Raw genomic sequence first — 13,670 nt, 5'->3', positions numbered from 1 at the left:
CAGTTAGTAGCCCATAAGGATGCTACCAGTCAAATTTTGTTGAAATCCGACCAGCGGTTATGGAGAAGAAGTCGATTGTTGACGGACGACAGACGACGGACGCTGCGGTATCCCATAAGCTCACCTCGGTCCTTCGGACCAGGTGAGCTAAAAATGTTGTGACAACATCCATTTTCATTAATCCAAGTAGGCTAACTTAGATAACAAAAACGTAAAGAACAAAGCAAATTGGCAAAATATCCATTACCCCGTGTTACTTTGCCTCAACATGTGACCGAGTATCGCTATACCGACTCGCAACTACGACATTTAAAACAAGAGATCCCAGAGGGATCTTGGCGCCCACCAAAGAATGATCTATGTCTGACAATGGAAAGAGGGATCTTTTCTCTGCTTTTCAAACTTTTGCAACATACTATACTATAAAAACAAGAGGCCCAGAGGGCCTGTATCGCTCACCTGGTTTGTAATGCCAAGTAATGTTCTGAATACAGGTTCATTGTTTCTTTTCTGAAGGAATTTTGATATTAACCTCTAAATCCCCTATTAGGCCCCACCCCTCCTGCCCCCAGGGGGTCAGAGCCAAAATTTATACAAGTTCTGTTCCCCTTCCCCCAAGGATGTTTGCGGCCAAATTTGGTCACAATCCAAGCAAAACTCTAGGACAATTTATTTTAGCAATTTATAGGATTTACCTCTATTTCCCCTATTGGGCCCCACCCGTCCTGCCCCTGGGGGGCCAGAGCCAAAACTTATACAAGTTCTGTTCCCCTTCCCCCAAGGATGTTTGTGGCCAAATTTGGTTACAATCCATACAGAACTCTATGACTAGTAGCGATTTAAAGAATTTACCTCTATTTCCCCTATTGGGCCCCGCCCCTCCTGCCCCCCGGGACCAGAGCCAAAATTTATACAAACTCAGTTCTTATTCTCCCAAGGATATTTCTGGCCAAATTTGGTTACATTCCATGCGGAACTCTGTGACTAGTAGCGATTTAAAGGATTTACCTCTATTTCCCCTATTAGGCTCCGCCCCTCCAGCCCCCGGGGGGCCAGAGCCAAAATTTATACAAGTTCTGTTCCCCTTCCCCCAAGGATGTTTGTGGCCAAATTTGGTTCCAATTCCTGCAGAACTCTATGACTAGTAGCGATTTAAAGGATTTACCTCTATTTCCCCTATTGGGCCCCGCCCCTCCTGCCCCCGGGGGGGGTCAGAGCCAAAATTTATACAAGTTCTGTTCCCCTTCCCCCAAGGATGTTTGTGGCCAAATTTGGTTACAATCCATGCAGAACTCTATGACTAGTAGCGATTTAAAGGATTTACCTCTATTTCCCCTATTGGGCCCCGCCCCTCCTGCCCCCGGGGGGGCCAGAGCCAAAATTTATACAAGTTCTGTTCCCCTTCCCCAAAGGATGTTTGTGGCCAAATTTGGTTACATTCCATTCAGAACTCTATGACTAGTAGCGATTTAAAGGATTTACCTCTATTTCCCCTATTGGGCCCCGCCCCTCCTGCCCCCGGGTGATCAGAGCCAAAATTTATACAAGTTCTGTTCCCCTTCCCCCAAGGATGTTTGTGGCTGAATTTGGTTACATTCCATGCAGAACTCTATGACTAGTAGCGATTTAAAGGATTTACCTCTATTACCCCTGTTGGGCCCCGCCCCTCCTGCCCCCGGGGGGTCAGAGCCAAAATTTATACAAGTTCTGTTCCCCTTCCCCCAAGGATGTTTGTGGCCAAATTTGGTTCCATTCCATTCAGAACTCTATGACTTGTAGCGATTTAAAGGATTTGCCTCTATTTCCCCTATTGGGCCCCGCCCCTCCTGCCCCCAGGGGACCAGAGCCAAAATTTATACAAGTTCTGTTCCCCTTCCCCCAAGGATGTTTGTGGCCAAATTTGGGTACATTCCATTCACAACTCTATGACTAGTAGCGATTTAAAGGATTTACCTCTATTTCCCCTATTGGGCCCCGCCCCTCCTGCCCCTGGGGGATCAGAGCCAAAATTTATACAAGTTCGGTTCCCCTTCCCCCAAGGATGTTTGTGGCTGATTTTGGTTACAATCCATGCCAAACTCTAGGACAAGTAGCGATTTAAAGGATTTACCTCTATTTCCCCTATTGGGCCCCGCCCCTCCTGCCCCCGGGGGATCAGAGCCAAAATTTATACAAGTTCTGTTCCCCTTCCCCCAAGGATGTTTGTGGCCAAATTTGGTTCCAATCCATGCAGAACTCTATGACTAGTAGCGATTTAAAGGATTTACCTCTATTTCCCCTATTGGGCCCCGCCCCTCCTGCCCCCGGGGGGGGTCAGAGCCAAAATTTATACAAGTTCTGTTCCCCTTCCCCCAAGGATGTTTGTGGCCAAATTTGGTTACATTCCATGCAGAACTCTATGACTAGTAGCGATTTAAAGGATTTACCTCTATTTCCCCTATTGGGCCCCGCCCCTCCTGCCCCCGGGGGGCCAGAGCCAAAATTTATACAAGTTCTGTTCCCCTTCCCCCAAGGATGTTTGTGGCCAAATTTGGTTACATTCCATGCGAACTCTATGACTAGTAGCGATTTAAAGGATTTACCTCTATTTCCCCTATTGGGCCCCGCCCCCCCTGCCTGCCCCGGGGGATCAGAGCCAAAATTTATACAAGTTCTGTTCCCCTTCCCCCAAGGATGTTTGTGGCCAAATTTGGTTACATTCCATGCCAAACTCTAGGACAAGTAGCGATTTAAAGGATTTACCTCTATTTCCCCTATTGGGCCCCGCCCCTCCTGCCCCCGGGGGGATCAGAGCCAAAATTTATACAAGTTCTGTTCCCCTTCCCCCAAGGATGTTTGTGGCTAATTTTGGTTACAATTCATGCAGAACTCTATGACTAGTAGCGATTTAAAGGATTTACCTCTATTTCCCCTATTGGGCCCCGCCCCTCCTGCCCCCGGGGGGTCAGAGCCAAAATTTATAAAAGTTCTGTTCCCCTTCCCCCAAGGATGTTTGTGGCCAAATTTGGTTCCATTCCATGCAGAACTCTATGACTAGTAGCGATTTAAAGGATTTACCTCTATTTCCCCTATTGGGCCCCGCCCCTCCTGCCCCCGGGGGGGCCAGAGCCAAAATTTATACAAGTTCTGTTCCCCTTCCCCCAAGGATGTTTGTGGCCAAATTTGGGTACATTCCATTCACAACTCTATGACTAGTAGCGATTTAAAGGATTTACCTCTATTTCCCCTATTGGGCCCCGCCCCTCCTGCCCCTGGGGGATCAGAGCCAAAATTTATACAAGTTCTGTTCCCCTTCCCCCAAGGATGTTTGTGGCTGATTTTGGTTACATTCCATGCCAAACTCTAGGACAAGTAGCGATTTAAAGGATTTACCTCTATTTCCCCTATTGGGCCCCGCCCCTCCTGCCCCCGGGGGATCAGAGCCAAAATTTATACAAGTTCTGTTCCCCTTCCCCCAAGGATGTTTGTGGCCAAATTTGGTTCCAATCCATGCAGAACTCTATGACTAGTAGCGATTTAAAGGATTTACCTCTATTTCCCCTATTGGGCCCCGCCCCTCCTGCCCCCGGGGGGCCAGAGCCAAAATTTATACAAGTTCTGTTCCCCTTCCCCCAAGGATGTTTGTGGCCAAATTTGGTTACAATCCATGCACAACTCTATGACTAGTAGCGATTTAAAGGATTTACCTCTATTTCCCCTATTGGGCCCCGCCCCTCCTGCCCCTGGGGGATCAGAGCCAAAATTTATACAAGTTCTGTTCCCCTTCCCCCAAGGATGTTTGTGGCTGATTTTGGTTACAATTCCATGCCAAACTCTAGGACAAGTAGCGATTTAAAGGATTTACCTCTATTTCCCCTATTGGGCCCCGCCCCTCCTGCCCCCGGGGGGTCAGAGCCAAAATTTATACAAGTTCTGTTCCCCTTCCCCCAAGGATGTTTGTGGCCAAATTTGGTTCCAATTCCTGCAGAACTCTATGACTAGTAGCGATTTAAAGGATTTACCTCTATTTCCCCTATTGGGCCCCGCCCCTCCTGCCCCCGGGGGGTCAGAGCCAAAATTTATACAAGTTCTGTTCCCCTTCCCCCAAGGATGTTTGTGGCCAAATTTGGTTCAATCCATGCAGAAACTCTATGACTAGTAGCGATTTAAAGGATTTACCTCTATTTCCCCTATTGGGCCCCGCCCCTCCTGCCCCTGGGGGATCAGAGCCAATTTTACGCCAAAATTTATACAAGTTCTGTTCCCCTTCCCCCAAGGATGTTTGTGGCTGATTTTGGTTACAATCCATGCCAAACTCTAGGACAAGTAGCGATTTAAAGGATTTACCTCTATTTCCCCTATTGGGCCCCGCCCCTCCTGCCCCTGGGGGGTCATTGCCAAAATTTATACATTTAGACGATTGGCCGCGCCATGACATAAGCTCACGCCCCTTCAGTACCCTGAGAAACAGCAGTAACAAACTTCAACTATGGGGGGTCAGAGCCAAAATTATACAGACAGATTCATTCAATACTTTCTGAGAAATAGCGATAACAATCTTTAACTATCAAAATCCAAGATGGCAGCCTGGCGGCCATCCTGTTGACCGATCGATCCCAAAACGCATTATGCACAACTAGGACCCTAGGGGAACCTACATATGAAATTTGAGAAGATCCCTTCAGTACTTTGTGAGAAATAGCGATAACAAACTTTAACTATCAAAATCCAAGATGGCTGCCTGGCGGCCATCCTGTTGACCGATCGGTCCCAAAACGCAACATGCACAACTAGGACCCTAGGGGAACCTATATATAAAATTTGAGACAGATCCCGTCAGTACTTTCTGAGAAATAGCGACAACAAACTTTAACTATCAAAATCCAAGATGGCTGCCTGGCGGCCATCTTGTTGACCGATCGGTCCCAAAATGCAATATGCACAACTAGGACCCTAGGGGAACCTACATATGAAATTTGAGACAGATCCCTTCAGTACTTTCTGAGAAATAGCGATAACAAACTTTAAGTATCAAAATCCAAGATGGCTGCCTGGCGGCCATCTTGTTGACCGATTGGTCCCAAAATTCAATAAGCACAACTAGGGCCCTAGGGGAACCTACATATGAAATACGAGACAGATCCCTTCAGTACTTTCTGAGAAATAGCGATAACAAGAATTGTTAACGGACGGACGGACGGACGGACGGACGGACGACGGACCACGGACAAAAAGCGATTTGAATAGCCCACCATCTGATGATGGTGGGCTAAAAATACACCGCTAGCTTGACCAATGTACGTCTCTTATGGTTACTGGATTAGATTATCGGCCCTCATCCATCATACGATCACCCCTACTGGTTGTCATACAAGTAAATGCATAATTAACAACAGCAAAAACGATATAATTATCTTAGGTATTAAGGGAGTAGGTTAATTATATACCAATGTTCGATCACGATTCTCATCCGAACACCATTCTGTTTATCAGCAGTGCTGGTCTTGGTTTTCTTCGACGGAGAGATTTCGTCGGCAGCAGTAACGTTAGTTGGTCCCCTCTTCTTTCGAGCAGGCATGATCAAAACCCGTTTTTGCGCTAAAAATATGTTGCAGAACTTTCGTCTAATTTGCAGGCAGATGAACCGCGTCAGTTCTCAACATGTCATTTTTTTAAAACAAAGATATAAATTTGTCTTAATGTTGATTTAGGTTACACTTCCAGACACTGGTAAAAGATCCTTTCGAAGCCTCGTTATTTTTCTTTGACGTTCAATCCAAAATACCGAAAAGTTCCGAATTTTATTTGGCCACATGACCAAAAAGTGCGGGAAAATCTAAGAGGCAACCAAAGGGAAATTCTTTAACTGATATTTACAATTTTCTGTCGTAATAGTATGTATCCCAATATTATATATAAATCTCTGGTAAGACCAATGATTTATAAGTGATCTACTACATGAACACTGTACATGTACGTAATTTTGTACGTCGACTTGGTAGGTAATTAAATAAAATAATCTGAACTCTTCAGGGACGGTTTACCTGGAGCACTGAGTTATCATAAAATCGCCCTGCCAAAAGAAACAAACACTTTCATTTATTTAGATTAACTTTAATACTAAAATTTTAATGAACAAAATTAACTGTACAAGAAACAAACAAGCGTAGTGTGTAAGCTTAAATGTGCCCGTAGTGGGGCCCAGCAAGCCATTTTAGGTATACGTAATTAAGCTATAGGCTATATATAGCCTAGCTTTACTTGGAATTTTCCAGTTGTGAGCTTTCGTTTATATCGTTGGAATGGTTTGACCGTTTGTAATTATTTCGACATTACAAATATAAATATAATCCTGATAATGCAAGTTTTCATAAAGACCTGCTTTGTGTATGAGGACTTTGTGAAAACTCTTCTAAAACAAGCAATATAGAATCACCAAGTCTGTCATTAAATAAAAGCTTACAATATATCATCATAAGTTTAATGGGTACAACCGTATAAACAAAAATGACCCGGGGTACCTTAAACTTGGGAAAAAACCCTCATTACTCGAAAAGTAGTGTGGACCAGATATCAACATATTTTTCATAAGGTAAGTGTTACATGTTTTAGGAAATAATAGGAAGTCAATATTTACGTACCGTTTGATATACGCTGTCTTTTGTCACATATTGTCACCTGATATTCACCACAGGGACCTGAGAATTACATATGTAGTTACAGCCCATATAATATAGAGACTCGCGGAGAGTGGCGTATCACATGCAATGTCTTATTAGCAATCTCATGGAATGTAGGAAAGGGACCCGTGAGTAAATTAGGTAACAAAGACGTCTTTTTTAATGTCGTCGAACGTTATATGATATTATTTGTTTATACCCAAGGGAAAGTGGTATTGATGGCGGTGTAGTAATATTCTACAAATTTTGTTTATCAAATAGAATATCTGTCGTAGAAAACATTTATGATCTAGTATATAATATGGATAAAAAAAATGACGATATTAACGATAGATACTTAAGGATTAACTTGAATAGATTTTTTATGTTATGGAGATATAACACAAAAATCTGAGTGTACTCTAAATAAACCGCGAAGCGGTTTATGATGAGAGTACACTCAGATTTTTGTGTTATATCTCCAATAACATAAAAAATCTATTCAAATTAATCCTTATAATTCAATTTACTAAAGATAATCTCTTCAACATTTAAAATTCATTTTGGGACTCTTTTGTCTATGAAAGTATTACGCCGTCATCTCAGCCAATCAGAAGCGACGTTACAAACGGCGACGCCATTTTTTTCCTTTATGGGCTGATAAAGTAAATTTTTTAGCCAATGGAAATGCTCGTAGCAAGCAACAAAAATATGTAGATATAGCATTTTGTTATTTCCCTGTGTAACAGTGTATTTTATGAGAATGATTAAGTAAGAGATATTGATTTGTTTTTCAAATCCTACAAGATTCTTTAATTAGATATGGTGATCTAGGCAAAGTTTATATTACTAAATGCACGAACTGGTTGTAGATTTGATATGATAGCAAATGATACTTTAGCTATAAATACTAACCAACCCGCTGACTAAGTTTCTGATGATATATGCGATATTGTTGAACGTAAAATATGGATAAAACAGTTGATTCTCTCGGTAGAAAATTATTGTCATTCTGTAAAAATTCTGGTTTTAGAATAATGAAAGGATGACATCCCTGTGACCGAGAGGGAAGTTTTACATTTTTTAGTACGAATGGTACTAGCCTTTAATTATTTTCTTCAATTTCAAGGTCTTATTTCATCTGTTAAAAACATTTCTAAGTAGGCTAAATTTTGAAAATCACGAAGTATTTTTATCCAATTATTCCTAATAATTTACTGTGTTTTATAAATAGCCTAAAAGGGACAAAATATTTTTATAAGATTATGGCCATGAATGGTGATTTTATTTCACCTGGTAGAAGAAAATGGGAGTATATATTTGATGAAATTGAATTAAATTGGGACAAAATATATAACAATCCTTTCAAGGTTACTAACAACACAAAGCTACAATGGTTTCAATACAGGGTAGTTCAAAATATTTTAACAACAAACTCTTTTTTATATAAAGTAGGATTAGTTAATAATCCAATATGTAATCTCTGTAATCTTGAAAATGAGAATATTGTTCATATTTTATGGGAATGCAGGGAGACTCAGAGATTTTTGCAAATTATAGAGACACTTTTAGATGCTTTGTATATCCCATTTCAATATAATAAGCCAAGTTTTCTTTTTGGTATGTGTCTGAATGATAGACCTTCTCCAACAAATAGACTAGATAATGAAATTTTAATCATAGTAAAATTTTACATATATAAAACAAGATGTCTACATAAAGCTTTAAATCCACATGCACTTATTAATTTAATTCATGAGCATTATACTACTCAAATACATATTGCTCGCAGCAATGGTGAAACTGCACATCAGAAATGTAAAAATGAATGGAGGAAATGGGAAAAACTCGTGAAATTATAAGCACATTGATTTCCTGTATTTATTTATTTTTTTTTTTTTTTTTTGTATGAATATATACTTATACCGGTACATATTATTACATAACTGTAATATATAAGGGCAGGCATAGTCATAAGCTTGATTATTATTGATCTTTTTATTCTATTTTATCTAAGTATTCTTAAAATTCTAACACATACGTCTTAACAATTCCAAGCGAAGCTCATGTTCACCGAGCATAAATGCCATATTAATGGAAAAATATCAAAGGTTTTTTTTTGTTTTTGTTTTTTGTCTCTAGCCCAGTCTCTTTCCCCTTTATCTCTGTTCTCTTCCTTTCTTTCCCAATATATTGTTTACTACTAGTCTTTATTTCTCTTTTCCTTTTCTTGCTTCTTCTAATGTGTATGTATGTGTGTAAAGATGAGTATGTAAGTGAGGACTTTTCTCGTTTGTGAGAAAAATAGAATACATGTATGTGCGAGTAGGTGCGTGTATGTGGTGCAAGTGGTATGAATGTTGTGTGATGCCTTTATTTATACCAACAGCTCAATTATGTTTAGTTAATTAATTAGGATCATTAATATTACTAAGGAAGATTTGAAAGGACTTATGATAATGATGAGTGATTATGAAAATAAGGATGAGTTATATATGATGATGCTGATGAATGATAATGATGATATGAATGATTAGGATTATGAATGATAAGGATGATGAATGATAATGATGATGAGAGGATAATAAAAATGATGAGGATGATGATGAATGATTACAGCATTGATGATGGGTGGCCATGATGATGAGGATGAGTGAGGAAATTGATGAATTACTGTAAAAATTATGAGTAAATGTAAATGATGAAAGGATTTGATTGGTGAAAGTGAGGATGAATGGCTATGACTAATATGAGAATGATAATTTTGAGTGTGTTGATGAGGATCAATTGTGACTGATGAGGATGAACCTTTAAATGTGAATGAAAATCTGGTGAGAATGATAATGATGATAAGAAATAATGTGCATAATTAGAAGGAATATCATTATGATAAGCTATATAATTTAAAAATAATTAATTAAACTGTTTTTGTCTGTATATATTACTGCTGTTGGAAAAAATAAAACAATTACAAAAAAAAAAAACATCAATGGGGTAACAAAGACGTCTTTTTTAATGTCGTCGAACGTTATATGATATTATTTGTTTATACCCAAGGGAAAGTGGTATTGATGGCGGTGTAGTAATATTCTATCAAATTTTGTTTTATCAAATAGAATATCTGTCGTAGAAAACATTTATGATCTAGTATATAATTAGTCCGCTAAACCTGCCTATATTATTAGGCTTTTTTTATTTTTTTTGCCTAATATATAGACTATATATTAGGCAAAAAAAAATAAAAATAAAAAAGCCTAATAATATAGGCAGGTTTAGCGGACTAGTATATATAATATGGATAAAAAAATGACGATTTTTAACGATAGATACATGTAGATACATAGCATTTTGTTATTTCCCTGTGTAACAGTGTATTTTATGAGAATGATTAAGTAAGAGATATTGATTTGTTTCAAATCCTACAAGATTCTTTAATTAGATATGGTGATCTAGGCAAAGTTTATATTACTAAATGCACGAACTGGTTGTAGACTTGATATGATAGCAAATGATACTTTAGCTATAAATACTAACCAACCCGCTGACTAAGTTTCTGATGATATATGCGATATTGTTGAACGTAAAATATGGATAAAACAGTTGATTCTCTCGGTAGAAAATTATTGTCATTCTGTAAAAATTCTGGTTTTAGAATAATGAAAGGATGACATCCCTGTGACCGAGAGGGAAGTTTTACATTTTTTAGTACGAATGGTACTAGCCTTTAATTATTGATTATCTACTGGTGGAGAATAATAATTTTCATGACATACAATGTAGTTGAGTTTAAGTCTGAAAATTTAAACCTGGTTGATATTGAAACAGCGTGATTTATGTTTACCGTTGTGTTATGTTTTAACTTGTAATTTACAAAAATCTGATGAATGTCAGAGGAAAAAATCAGCATTGAAAGAAGATAAACCTTGTAAGCAAAAGTATAAAGAATACAAAAGAGCCTTGTACAATTTTAATATTGAGAAAAGTGACAGTAATCATAAAACACTTACTAATTAATCAAAAAACAAACAAACAAAAGGATCTTTAAATTTAATACATTTAGTTTATTAGTTTAACGTCCTATTTACAACCAGGGTCTTTTAAGAACGTGCCAGGTTTTTTGTTGGAGGAAAGCTGGAGGAGTACCTGGAGAAAAACCACCCACCAGCGGTCAGTGCCTGGCAACTGCCCCAACTTGGGATTCGCATTCGCGACCCATAGGTGAAGGAATTGTGATAATATGTCGAGACATTTTAATCTCTCGGCCACTTGAAATGATACAAAACACTATGTATGGCACCTAAAGGTCAAACAATAATATTCTATCCACCAAAGATAAAAGAAAAATACATACGGCAGATTTTGAGAAAAAGGGCAACATGTAAGTTCTTGGTTGTTTGGTCCTGCAAAATAATGGATAAGTATATACCGTATTATTTTATATTTCCTATTAAATTGTCCACGTTAAAAAATGATTTATAAATAAAATAAATATCCGATTCTTTATAAGGTAAGAACTGTGACCCCTAATCAATCAAACTATAAAAGACATAATGCTCAACATATTTAAACCTTTTCTATTAAATATGCTTACCTGTAGACACAGGAGTTCTAATGATATCAAAAACCAGCAATGATCCCCATGACACCACTACGAACGAGCGGTCTCCGTCGTCCGGAATACTTGTACCGGTACTGTGGAATAAGTTACTTATGACCCGGGGTCCTGGCAGACGCATACCAGTCACGCTCCGCTGTCGTGGAACTACTTACTCCTTTAGCCATTGTTACAGAAATCATGTTAGTGACATTGATAACAAGTCATACAGAGACAGTATTTGTATATAGTGTTACCGGACACATCATATATAAGGGATATCGTTCGTTCGTACTTCAACATACCACATGCAAAACACGTCAGTTTACAGTCAGTTTACACTCGCTTATAAACATTTAGTTCGTTATGCAAAAAGTTTGATTGTATATATAGAGCGTCCTTACGTGACACTGGTTGATAAATAGGACGTGAATATAGAGCGAACGGAAATAAATATTGTCTTCAATTCGTTATACATTAGTGTGTTTGTGTTTAGACTATTTTATAGATATATATTTTCAAGCATACCCATTACTGGATACGTGTAGATAGGTTAAATGGGTGAAAGAAAATTTACTAAAATGGTTAAATGGGTGAAAGAAAATTTACTAAAATTGAGTGTAAAAATTACTATGAATTCTTTGGTTTTTTTAATTGAATTCACGTCCTATTATCAGTCAGGGTCATGTAAAAAACGGCCTCCGTGTATGTTGTGTCATTGTTGTGTGAAGTGCGTGGTGCCTATTTTTGAGAGATTGTTGTATACAATGTATTTGTGCTGTGCTGTGTCTTATTGTATACTTGAGGGCGTCTTAATGAATTTGACTTATAAACACTCGTTATATAAAATCCGCAATATAAATGGGCATATTTATATATAAGATGTACTGTACATTATCAATAAAAATGAAACATGAGCAGTAAAACCTACCACTTGTGATATATAAGGGTGTGTATAAAATCTAGATACGATAGATAATTTGGTGACATCGACCAAAGTGAAATGTGTATATCTAGCATAACAATGACGTTTTGTATTTGTTGGCTTATCTTTAAATATTATTGATATTTTTGAAGTTTTTGCTCAACTAATCTTAGCCTAGTCAAATATTACAAGTACTTCCATCTCATCATGTATATGTATCGTTACTAATTGGGCAAGTAGGCATGTCTTTTTATAATTGTAGCTTCACAATATCGTATAGAAGTAAGTTTGATTACATGGTGTTTCCCGTTGATATTAATAGTACAAATTACAATACAAGAGGCCCATGGGCATTAACGGTCATTTGACTTTTAGTCACAGTATACAGTAGTGGCTAACAATTTAGGCCATACAACAGACCCCTTATTAAAGCCTCAATTTTCCGAAATATTTCATGATTTTGACATAAAAAGTACATCATATTTGTTTGTTTGTTTGGACGGCCTTCCATGTATGCTGTGGGTTGCGTGTATGTTGTGAGAGGTGCGTGCCTTGGGAGACCGCAGTATATTCATGTAGTGTCTTGTATAGTGGAACTGTTGCCCTTTTTATAGTGCTATATCACTGACGCATGCCGCCGAAGACACCAAGCAACATATCCCACCCGGTCACATTATACTGACAACGGGCGAACCAGTCGTCTCACTCCCTGAATGCTGGGCGCTAAGCAGGATCAGAAACTACCACTTTTATAGACTTTGGTGTGTCTCGGCTAGGGGACAGAACCCAGGGGCGAACGCTCTACTAAAGGCCAAAATTGAGGCGGTGCCAAGGTAAACATTAGTTAAGATAAAGTCAGTCAGGAAGATGAGAACAGCTAAGATCCTAAATTTAGTCGCCTTTACGGGAGGGCAGCAGGTGAATTCTAACGCCCTAGAAATACAAAAACAAAAGGCCCTTGGGCTTTTACGGTCACCTGATATGTTAGCTATACGTTCTTCATACAAAGTTTCATTAAGCTCAGTTCATATTTACTCGAGTTATAATTCTCACAAGATTCAATAATTATAATTGCAAAGGGCAATAACTCCGTAAGTTACGATCTAATCAGGTCGATTTTTCAAACTTGTCCGAGACTCCGAGATATTTCCAATTTTAGTCTAAATAAAGTTTCATGGATGTGAGTGCATATTTATTCAAGTTATCGTATTCACAATGTGCAATTACAATTATGAGTGCAAAGGGCAACTCCGTAACTTATCGTCAGATCAATCTGATTTTTGGACTCGTTTGAGATCTATCCAATGTTAGTCAACAAACAAAATTTCATTAAGCTCGGTTTGTATTCACTCAAGTTATCGTGTTCACAAGTTTTTACGAAGGGCAATAACTCCGTAAATTACGGTTGAATCATTCTGATTTTCTAACTCGTCCGAGATCGTTCAATATTAGTCTACAAACAAAGTTTTATAAAGCTCGGTTTATATTTACTTAAGTTATCGCGTTCACAAGG

General features: G+C 38.5%; 1 protein-coding gene and 1 long non-coding RNA gene across 3 annotated transcripts in view; one reads left to right on the top strand and one right to left on the bottom strand.

The window, feature by feature from the left end:
* Window positions 1–5,750, bottom strand: part of LOC138332075 (uncharacterized) — a 35,223-nt gene extending 29,473 nt beyond the window's left edge. The window contains exon 1 of the long non-coding RNA XR_011209763.1: window positions 5,427–5,750. This is a non-coding gene — a long non-coding RNA (uncharacterized lncRNA). The remainder of the gene's footprint in view (window positions 1–5,426) is intronic.
* A 713-nt stretch (window positions 5,751–6,463) lies between these two features.
* Window positions 6,464–13,670, top strand: part of LOC138332071 (uncharacterized) — a 43,802-nt gene continuing 36,595 nt past the window's right edge. The window contains exon 1 of one of the 2 annotated variants that reach the window (XM_069280019.1): window positions 6,464–6,571. The gene's annotated coding sequence lies outside the window, so the exon portion shown is untranslated. The other variant, XM_069280020.1, reaches the window with a different exon arrangement.

This window comes from Argopecten irradians, chromosome 9, assembly GCF_041381155.1.
Source record: "Argopecten irradians isolate NY chromosome 9, Ai_NY, whole genome shotgun sequence".
NCBI classification, from domain to species: Eukaryota; Metazoa; Mollusca; class Bivalvia; order Pectinida; family Pectinidae; genus Argopecten; species Argopecten irradians.
The sequence above is the reverse complement of the archived record's forward strand: the minus strand, read 5'-3'. Positions and strand labels throughout refer to the sequence as shown.